Source organism: Peromyscus eremicus, chromosome 11 (assembly GCF_949786415.1).
Source record: "Peromyscus eremicus chromosome 11, PerEre_H2_v1, whole genome shotgun sequence".
Lineage (NCBI taxonomy): Eukaryota > Metazoa > Chordata > Mammalia > Rodentia > Cricetidae > Peromyscus > Peromyscus eremicus.
The window spans coordinates 71,250,642-71,262,385 of NC_081427.1; the positions used below are offsets into that span (position 1 = coordinate 71,250,642).

Consider the following 11,744-nt stretch of genomic DNA (forward strand, 5'->3'; position numbering starts at 1 on the left):
ATAGAAGAAAACTATTTGTATCTGTCAATGACTTAAAGCAGAGTAACTTGGTTCTCATAGAGTTCAGTGAAAAACTAATTCTCTGCTAAATACATTTTTCAAGAAGAGAATGAGAAGGATAGAGGAGAGAGGAAAGAACAGCAAGAGAGAGAGAGAAAGATTATACACAAAATTCTACGTAAGTTTCAGAATGTTAATACTAATTTTAGCTCTTTCTCTCTCCTCCAGCCGAGCAAGATGCCCAAGGGAAAGAAGGCCAAGGGGAAGAAGGTGGCCCCGGCCCCCGCCGTCGTGAAGAAACAGGAGGCCAAAAAGGTGGTGAATCCTTTGTTTGAGAAAAGGCCTAAGAACTTCGGCATTGGGCAGGACATCCAGCCCAAAAGAGATCTCACACGCTTCGTCAAATGGCCCCGCTACATTAGGCTGCAGCGGCAAAGAGCCATCCTCTACAAGCGGCTCAAAGTACCTCCTGCCATTAACCAGTTCACACAGGCCCTGGACCGGCAAACAGCTACCCAGCTGCTTAAGCTTGCTCACAAGTACAGGCCAGAGACAAACAGGAGAAGAGGCAAAGGCTGCTGGCCCGTGCTGAGAAGAAAGCTGCTGGCAAAGGGGACGTCCCAACTAAAAGACCACCTGTCCTCCGAGCGGGGGTCAATACAGTCACCACCTTGGTGGAGAACAAGAAGGCTCAGCTGGTGGTGATTGCCCACGATGTAGACCCCATTGAGCTGGTGGTCTTCCTGCCTGCCCTGTGTCGAAAGATGGGGGTCCCCTACTGCATCATCAAGGGAAAGGCCAGGCTGGGGCGGCTGGTCCACAGGAAGACATGCACCACTGTTGCCTTCACACAGGTTAACTCGGAAGACAAGGGTGCTCTGGCTAAGCTGGTGGAAGCTATTAGGACCAATTACAACGACAGATATGATGAGATCCGCCGCCACTGGGGAGGCAACGTCCTGGGTCCTAAATCTGTGGCTCGGATTGCCAAGCTGGAAAAGGCAAAGGCCAAAGAACTCGCCACTAAATTGGGTTAAATGTACACTGCTAAGTTTTCTGTACATAAATATAATTACAAACTTACCTTCCAAAAAAAAAAAAAAAGAATACTAATTTTAAAATGACCAAGGAAAACATTCAAGAAAAGATAACTTATATGGAGGAAGATCAAATATCTTCAGTGAAATATTTTTTATATTACACTGTTTTTAATGTGATACTACTGTTTGTTAGAACCAGAATTCATTAAGGCAGTTCATAGAAAGGTATTAGTTGAGTGTCCAAAATACATTAATATAATCACTCTTATAAATATATTAATGAAAAACTATGATCGCTGGAACACAAATATAAAATAAGCTAATTGAACTCAATAATTATTCTTCAGAAGGAAAATTATCCCCTGTGTAACCTATTTAAACCCTTCTATATATGACTATCTCTATCTCTCTCTATATGTGAAGCTTATTAAATAGTAGTTTCCAGATAAAAATCCTAAGGTCAGTATGGGATCCTCACCTAACACTGATGCTCATAGGCTTAATGCAGACACCCAACCCAGGCTACTGTCAACGCTCTTGGTTGCTAACCAGAGCATGAAGGTGAGATCGTATTGTTGAAGACAACACAGACTCTGGGCACAGGACAAGGAAAAATCAGTCTGGTAGTGACCAGGAAGCTTCTCTGCTTCTTATCTCTCATACTACTAGAAGGTGCTATGAAGGTTTCTGTGCGGAAATGTCTTCTCCATTTGGTAACCCTGTGAACTACAATAATGACTGGTACAGTAAACTGTGCCCGGGATACCACAGTGAGATAGATGCTATGTGGGGAGCAAATACTTTCTGATTAGATTTAAAGCCCACTCCAAAGGAGGAAACACATACCTGTCACTGTAAATCTGGCCCAGAACTCATAATTGAGGGACTCAAAGGTCTGGGGTGAATATGCTGCTATTATTCTGCTAATGGACATAGAATCAAACGACCCTCTAAGTTTCTATCTCTGTACCTTCTTGTTCTCTCTCCACTTCCTGCGTGCAGAGAAGATTAACATACTTCCTGCTCCTGCCGTCACGCTTGCTGCTGCCATGACTTCTTGGCCATTATAGACTCCGTCTTCAGAACCATAAGCTAGAAACCTTTCTTCCTTAAATTCCTTAAGTTGTACTATTTTGTTAAGCAGCAGAAAAGTAACTGATACGATAAGCAAAGGGTGGTTTAGAAGTATCTTATTTTGGACTGGAGAGACGCCTCAGTGGTTAAGAGTAATAGTTGCTCTTACATCGGACCTGACTTCAGGTCCCAGGACCTAATTGCTGGTTCATAACTGTCTGTAACTCCAGTTCCAGAATATTCAGTGCTCTCATACATTTATGCAGGCTAACATTTCTACACATAAAATAAAAGAAATAGATATCCTATTCAAAATAACTTAGTTTTCTGCTTTATTTTCATTTTAATTTATTCATTCACCTATTTTCAATAATTTGTAACTTAAAATATAAATATATATATGATTATATATATATATGTTTTGAAGAGTTTCATTAAATTATATAATTAATTAATGGACCAGGACATAGTGCCAATATTAGAGTTTTTCAAATGTTACTGAAAATAAGGAGGAAAATAGAAGATAGTTGTTACTTTGACATGGAACAATGAGGTGCTTTGGATATCTGAGATAGTACTTTTTGATTTATCTGATCTTCAACAAACTTGAAATAAGAAAAATTTCTTTGCTATACTGTATAATTTTAATATGCCATAATTTTTCTATATGCCACATATTTATAATTTGGCTATCTCAAAAATCATATTTTTAGGGAGATATCTAATCTGTTTTTGAGCTTATTTTTTATATCAATTGCACATAAATTAATTATGTAATATTAAGTATTCCATTAATTTTTAGAGCTATTGGATTCTGTATCCTTCACAAACATAACTCTAAAGTTTTAAATGTAAAACAAAGCACTGTTCTACAATTCTAGGAAACAACTGATTAAAATCACAATGTGCTCTTTTGAATAAAATATCAGTGGTAAAATGTAAATAAAAAAGCAAATTGCTTCATTCATCATGTATTTTTAAGCACTTAAAATGAATGAACTCTCCTTTGAGAAAACATCTGACTAAGCAAAATAATGGTTATGAGTTTGGGAAATGTTTAATGAACTTACTGGTTAAAATGTAGTTGTTATTTCAGAGCCCATTATTGTGTATTTTAAATTAATTGAGTCTTCTTGGCTGAGAGATTTTCTTTTCTCTTTTTCTGGTTAATATACCAAAATAAGTTACTTAGAAACTCATGTTGAAGTCAGATTATAAGTAGGTAAGAAAGCTGGTACTCATAGTTCTGTACTCCTAAGAGAAGTTAGGTTGTTATTTTAGATATTCAGATGAACAATATCATGTAAACAATGAAATAATTGCCAAAGATCAAACACAATTTTTCTTTGAAAAGCTCAAATTCATGACTAGCCTTCATTTTTTCACCATTCCTGTTTAAAAAATGTGTGTGTGAGTGTGTATGTGTCACACATACTCACAAACACATACACACACACGATATATATGATACATAATCAACCATTGGATTAAGACAACAGCAGCAATTATTTACAAGTGTATGTCTAGCAGCTTTATGATTAATCCCCATACTTGGAAGCAACCAAGTACCCCTCAGTAGGAGAATGAATAAGTAAACAGTGAAACAGTTATATAATAGGACATTTTTATCTGCACTCAAAAGAAATGAGCTATATGCCATGTGAAGTGTAGAAGACATTCAAATACATATTATCAAGTAAAAGAAGCCTGTCTGAGAACACAAAATACTGTGTAAACTGTATGGCATTCTGTGATGTACAGAAGATGTGAATTTTGTTAATGTGACAACACACCCCTATCCCTTTGTCTCAATGATAGAAGATCCCAAGAGTAGGATTCAATGTGAACCATGAACAATGGGTGATAATGATGTGCCAGAGTCTGTTAGTTATAGCCACTGCACTATGGTGGAAGGCATGCTGTTAGCAAGGTTGATGGCAGCTCTGGATTTTCCACTCAATTTTGTTATAGGTTTAAATTTGTCTGAAGGAATAAATTTGAAAATTATACCCTAATTATAATAATCATGGTAGTATTTAAATTATGGTTTAAATATTCAAACTACATACTTCTGAAGAATAGTTTTGGTGTCTTGACTTATCAATCACATATTCAATAACTGAAGTCCATTAATGAGTCAAATATTTCTCAAGATTTAATTTGCTTGGTTTTTTTTTTTGTTTACCTTTTTTTTTTAATTTAAAAAGATTTTTTTCCATTTTACATAACATCTCCAGTTCCCCCTCCCTCCCCTTCTCCCACCCCCATCCCAACCCCCATCCCCTCCTCAGAGGGGATAAGACCTTCCTTAGGGAGTCAATAAAGTTGGGCGTACTAATTTGAAGAAGGGCCTAACCCTTCCCCCCCCGTATCAAGGCTGAGCATGGTATCCCACCACAGGGAATGGGCTCCAAAAAGCCAGTTCATGCACCTGGGATAAGTCCTAGTCCCTCAGCCAGTGGCTCCATAAACAAACATATCAAGCCTCACAACTGTCACCCACATTCAGAGGGCCTAGTTCAGATTTTATTTTTCTGCAGTTACTTGATTTCTGTGTTAGGATTTTCCTGTGTAGTACAGATCAGACTTTAATTTATGATCCCTGAGTTCTTATATTTGTGCACTATGATACCTAAATCATTTATTTCTCTTCCATTAAATTTTAACTTAGCATGTAGTCACAGTATAAACTGAGTTACTTGATCATATAATTCAGACATAAGTAGCATGTACTATGATTTTATTTATCACATTCCATTAACTTCTCTTGCCATGAACCTGATACCTGAATTGAGAACAAACTCTGTCCTCTTACTTCCTCATGTCTATGAGCAACACACATATCCACATACATACACACCAAATAAATAAATGGTTTGATTTTTAAATAAAAATTAAGGGGACCATTGTTAGGCTTGATGGCAAACATCTTTACCTGATGAGCCACCTTGCTGATCAGAGGAAATTTTTTCTAACTTTTTTAAATTGTCAAAAATTTTATGAATTTATAATTTGTGGTTGGTTGGTTTGATATGTATAGAGTGAAATGTCTAAATGGAGCTAATTATGTGTTAACTCACTGTTTTGTATGTATGTAATAAATACATAAATACTTATGAACATATACATACATGTTTATAAATACATAATTTAAATCTTTATGTGAGATAAAATGTGACTTTTGTCTTTCTAAATAAGTTTTTTTGGCTAACTCTATGAACAACAAGACTACATTTTCTTGTCAATGACAAAGTTCATTCATCTTTTAGCTAACAAAGCCCCACTTTATATTCCATTTTATTCATTAATATGATGATGGACATTTAAGCTGGTTCCAGACATCGACTAATATATTTGCAGTAAACATGTGTGTGCAAAAGTCTGACTGCACCAGGTGTCTACCAATGAGTGGCAGAGCTGTATTACGCTAATTCTACTTGTACTTTTTTGAGGAATGCCCATACATTACTGCAGATTGGACATACCAATTTAGAATATCATCATCATTGTACAATAGTTCCTTTCCCCATCCCCTCTCAGTATTACCTGCAACTTTTCTTGAAGACAGGAGTCCAACAGAATTTAGACCATTTCCATTGAGAACTATTGGCCCAGTTCACTGCTCTGTTTGTTGACTAGATCATTTGTGTTTTGTGGTCAATGTTTCGGTTCTTTGTATAGTACACACACACACATCCTGTGAGACAAATAGGTGGAGAAGATCCCCTCTTGGTTTGTGGACTGTATCTTCACTGTGACCATCATCCATTTGTTTTGCAGAATACTTTCTGATTTCATGCAGTCCTTTTATCTTCTGTTATTTCCTGGCTTTCAGGTCCCTCAGCATTTGTACAATGACTTCATCTAAATCTTTCAATGATATTTGCTGAGTGGCTTTCTGACACTAGATATTAGGACAAAGCATAAACCAAAGTAGTGGCATTGTCTTTATGAAACATATATTTTAAAATAAAAAGGTAGTATTGATAATTGTGATTTCACATTGTATTGATCTCTCAGATACCAGCCACAGACACCAAAGTATATGGTTGTGTATATAGTTTATGTAAAACATGACAATTAATTTTCAATTCACATAGCATAAGATTCATTTTTAATGTATAGCTATGTAACTTTAGCTAAATGTATAATTAAGAAAGAATAGTTTCATCAGCTATGATATAATATAAAGTCAAATTTTAATAAAAATTATAATACAAAAACAAATCAAATGAATCATAAGTTATAAATACATAATTAAGGACAGAAAGTACAATGTTAAGGCTTATTTAAACACAAGCAGCAGAAATAAGTGCAAAGTACATCGAACAAATCAACAAGGAAATGAGCCATAGTAAATGAATACAGCAAAATATTTCATAAATGAAATGTCAGCCTGTTCCTCCAAGGAACTGAAGAAGTATTAAACTATTTGTCATCCATTCATTATCTCTCTTCCTTGAAAAAGTATATTCTCTTGAATATATAATATATGTTTTTTTGTTTTATATATATATATATATATATATATATTCAAGAAGGGTAGAATTATTATACACACACACACACACACACACACATATATATATATTGTTAAGCAGCCACAAAATTAGAAAATTCTATATATATGGCATACACGCATATTTTTCTAATTTTGTGGATGCTTGACTCATCCTAGCTCTTGAGTGTTGGATGCTCCAAAAGGACATTCCCAGTACACCAAAATTCCAAGGAATAGTATTAAATGTGTCCAAATGTAAATCACACAGTAGTAGCAGAAAAAGGAATAGTAGCAACAAAGCTATGATAAAACTCCAGAGTATTAGTGTTTAGACCATGATTTATTTTAAAGGACTACTGTAGATCACAGCTATCAGTACAAAGACAGAATCTTCAAGCAAACATGAGAAAATTTTGATCATCCATAAGCAAATCCATGTTTCCAAATTAACTAGCGACATTAAGGACTTTAAAGACTATTTTAAATAAATACTAATTGAATTGAAACTAACAACCATAAAAAGGAAAGGTAAGAAGGAAAGGAGAGAGAGAGAGGAATCCACTGTAGTAATAATATCCAATGCTACACTGCATCTGCTAATAACGCTTGCATTGAGAATTACCTACAGATTCCTTGGGACACACTTTTGAGAGAACCCCAACAAAAAAAGATAAGAAATCAACATGAAAGCAACACCTGTATAACATTCTATTACATAACAATGACTGTGCAGAAAAAAACAACTAAAAGTAAAAGGATGATATCAGACTTATGTTTATTACCTTAGATTTTTTTTGAGATTGCCTGAAGCAGCTGATAAACTAAATTTTTCTGTCATCCTATCATCCTATATTGACATACATCTGTGATATTGGGCTTCAAAATTTATGTGTAATTAAGTTTGCATATTTTATTTCTTCTGTTTCTAATAACATTGATAAAGAATGTGGTAAAATCAGTTACTAGTTGTATTATCAAAACACTAAGAAAAGTAAAATACAATATTATAAAAAAGTACAAAAAAGAGAAAATATCTTGTTTTCATCTGTTTTACAGGATATAATGTAATATGGAAATTAGCATATAACATCTTCTTAAGTAGCAAAAATAAAAAATTTCAATGATTCTGTTGGAAGGCCCTAATAGCTTTAGTAAACAAGTGTGAACATTCAGAGCAGGAAGTCATGAGAGTTAAAAATGCTTGCAATGGACTTTGTTAGCAGTAAAATTTTATTTGTTTTAGGCAAATTATTCTGTCAACTTTCTCTGCCAAAGATTATCTATCTATCTATCTATCTATCTATCTATCTATCTATCCATCTATCATCTATCTAATCTGTAGCAATAGATATAGTCATCTTTATATATATGTTCCTTTTATACGGTACACATTTTAAGCTATCTACTAGGGTTTGGGCTTAGAAGTCTTTGAATTAGAAATAAATTTCAGTGAGTTACATGATATAACTATGTACCTGAAAGTTTTCCTGTGTCCCGCCTGGCCCGCAGTCAGTATAAATCTTTCTCACCTATGGGTTCCGCAGCTGCTCGGACCCATATAAACACACACAGGCTAATATTATTTTCAAACTATGGCCATGGCAGGTTTCTTGTTATCTAGTTCTTCTATCTTAAATTATCCCGTTTCTATAAATCTATACTTTGCCATGTGGCTCATGGCTTACTGGTACCTTTATATCTTGCTTTTTCTGGAGGCTAGCAGCGTTTCCCCTGCTCTCTCTTCTTCCTTCCTCTCTCTCTCTTTAGAATGCCCCACCTAACCTTATTCTGCCTCAGCATTGGCCAAACAGCTTTATTTATCAACCAATCAGAGCAACACATTTTCACAGCATGTAGAATGACATCACCCATCATAACTATTATCATAGTCATTGCATCTAATGTAAATAGAATTTTAGTCTAATTAATAATAATTTTAATTTCCTTATGTTAGGGTTTATTTTTTATTATAACTCAGAATACACACTAAGTGCAAATTGGATTGGCTGTGATACTATCATATATATATATATGATATATATATATATATATCATATATATATTGTACTTTTTTCATGTGTACCCTCTATTTTATATTCTCATATCAATCCCACTTATTTCTCATCTTTCATTCTCTAATACTCTTTTTCATTTTACACACAGGTTTTTTTATAGGTATCACATTTGATCTACATCTGTGTGTGTGTCTGTGTGTTTGATGCCGTTGTTGAAACAAGGTTTCATGTAGCAGATGGGTTTTGAAACAGAGTTTCTCTGTGTAGCCATGGCTGTACTGGAATTCACTCTGTAGATCAGGCTGTCCTCAAACTAAGAGATCCACCTGCCTCTGAAAGCCCATATGCCACCACTACCTGGCTGGAGAGTTACCTTAAATTTAATGTTACTGAAGGTGTCGCTGAACTCCTCTTCTTCCTGAAAAGCAGTGATGTTATACACATATTGCCAGAGTGCTCAGATTGCTATTCATATCTGAGAAAAAACATACCCTTCTTTCTCTGTCTGGTTTACTTTATTTAACATTTATATTTTCCATTTCCATCAATTCCCCTCACAAATTCTACAATTTGCCTCTTGTTTATAGCTAAATAATGCTCCGTCATATGAAATATGATTCTTATTCATTTATCTCTTATGAGTGCATAAGCTGAAACCATAGCTTGACTATTGTGAACACATTTTGCTTACATACTTTTTGTTGCAAACTTCATTTTGGCTATGGGAACCGTCACATCATTTTCCATTGAACCTGAACTAATTTAAGCTTTCAACAATAAAAATTAGGATCTCTGCTCTCTACCTCCTTGACAACATTTATTGTTTTTTTCTTCATTATAATGGCGGCTATTACAACTCATCCATTTCAAGGGTGATAGATGATTCATATTGCTTGGGTATAAATATGTGTTCATACTTTTTGATACCAGGTCTCATATTGTTTGAACTGACCTCAGAATTTATATAGCTGACGGTAAACTTAAGTGTCTGATCTGCCTACTTTTACCACCAGGTGGTAGTCATCAGTCTCTGCCACTATGCCAAGCTTTATATTCATTCTTTAACAATGCTAGAGAAAGAAAGTGACAGGATGAGAGAGAGAAGAATGAAGTGAAAAATACTGCTATTTTCAAATTCCGTTCACAGTCTCACCCACAACCCGGTAGCAGACGGCTTGCTGGGGCGTCTCTTCCCTCCCATCCTCCATTCCCAGGGACATCTAACCTTTTATAGACCAGATTTTTTTTACTCCTCACATCCCTTCTGTCAACTGCCTATATGTAACAACACTTTCTACAATGCAGAGTCTAGATGGTACTCTCAGTGGCCACGGGGGCTGGGACTCAGGGAGGAGACTTTCACTCTCCTGTCTATTCCCCATTACAATCTCTCTTGTCTCATCGCCAGGCCTGTAGCAGTCTGTTTGAAGGAGCATGTTTTCTACCACCCTACCTGTATTGCCAAGGAACTCCTACAATCCTTGGCATGGACCAAGCTTTCTCTTCTCCTGTAGATCCTCTCATCCCCTTCTCCTAACCCGTGCCCCTCCTTCCTTTCAGCTTCCAGTATAGAGACACTTGCTATCCAAGACTCCCAGTGGCCACACCTGGCCAGGACTAGGACAGGTAAATCCCACTATCCTACCTCTCCTCCACTGTAGTCCTCCGTTCTCACTCTAAGCCCGGTAACAACCTCAGGTGCTCATCCTCTCAACTTAACTCTATTTATTGGAGACCCTAAATCATTCTTCATACCTAGGGTCTCCTCAGTCCTTAATACCGTCTCTCGAATTATTTGCCATACTGCAGCTTAAGTGCAGGATCTTCTTCCCATCACATCTCCAACTCCCTGGGTCAATGCCTCTGGATATGAACAACATGTCCTTAGCTCTTTGCTGAAGGCCCTCTCAGCCTTTCCTCCAAGTCCATCTCTATTCCTTTACATCATCCATTAACCTGCACAAGCACTCCCTACCTGGAAAGCCACACTCCCCACACTTTTCTAAGAACCAGTGAGGGTAAAGAAACCACAGAAAGAGCATCAACTCAACAAAGAAAAGACTACGTATCAACACATAGAATCAGCTCAGTCATCCGAACCCCAGTGGCTAGACAGCAGCACAAAAATGCCATCATTAATAATCAAGACAATATGCCTCCACCAGATACCAGTTATCCTAGCACAACTGGTCCAGAAAAAAGCAGTATAGCTGAAGCAAAGGACAAGGACTTCAAAATAGCAATTATGAATATGTTCAAGGACTTTAAAGATGATATAAACAAATCTGTTAATGAATTCTGTGAAAACACAAACAGTGGAATAAAATAATGAAGACAGTTTAAGATACAAAAATAGGAACAGAATCTTAAAGAAAACACAAGCTGAGATAAAACTGGAAATGAAAAATTCTGGAAGTCAAATGAAAACCTCAAAGGTAACCCTCACCAACAAAGTACAAGATGTAGAAAAGAGAATTTCAGGCACTGAAGACAAAGTAGAAAAATGGATACTGCAGTCAGAGAAAATGTTAAATCTAAAAATAAATCCAGGCACAAAACATCCAGGAAACTGGGGACATTATGAAAAGACAATTCTATGTAAAATAGAAAAAGAGGAAGAAAATGAAATCCAGGTTAAAGGAACAGAAAGTATTTTCAAAAAGAAGTTACAGTAGAAAATTTCTCTAAACTAATGAGAGAGGTGTCTATCAAGGAACAAAAATCATACAGAACTCTAAATAGACAGGATCAGAAAAGAACTCTCCATGACACATAATAATCAAAATACTAAAGTTACACAGCAACCACTATCACCACAATAAAAATATTAAAAGCCACAAGGGAAAAAGATCAAGTAAAAAAATAAAGACAGACACATTAGAATAACAACTGACTTCTCAATGAAGACTGTAAAAGCCAGAACGGCCTCTACAGATGTTCTACAAATTCTAAGAGACCACCAATGTCAGCCCAGACTACTATGCCTAAAAAAACTATCAATCACGATAGATGGAAAAATAAAAGCATTCCAAAATCAAATCAAATTTAAGCAGTATCCATTTACTCATACAGCTCTTCAGAAGGCACTAGAAAGAAAACTGCAATTTAAAGAGA

General features: G+C 35.9%; 1 pseudogene; it reads left to right on the forward strand.

The window, feature by feature from the left end:
* Positions 1 to 217: 217 nt before the first annotated feature.
* LOC131921648 (large ribosomal subunit protein eL8-like) lies at positions 218 to 1,079 on the forward strand (annotated as a pseudogene).
* The last annotated feature ends 10,665 nt before the right edge of the window (positions 1,080 to 11,744 follow it).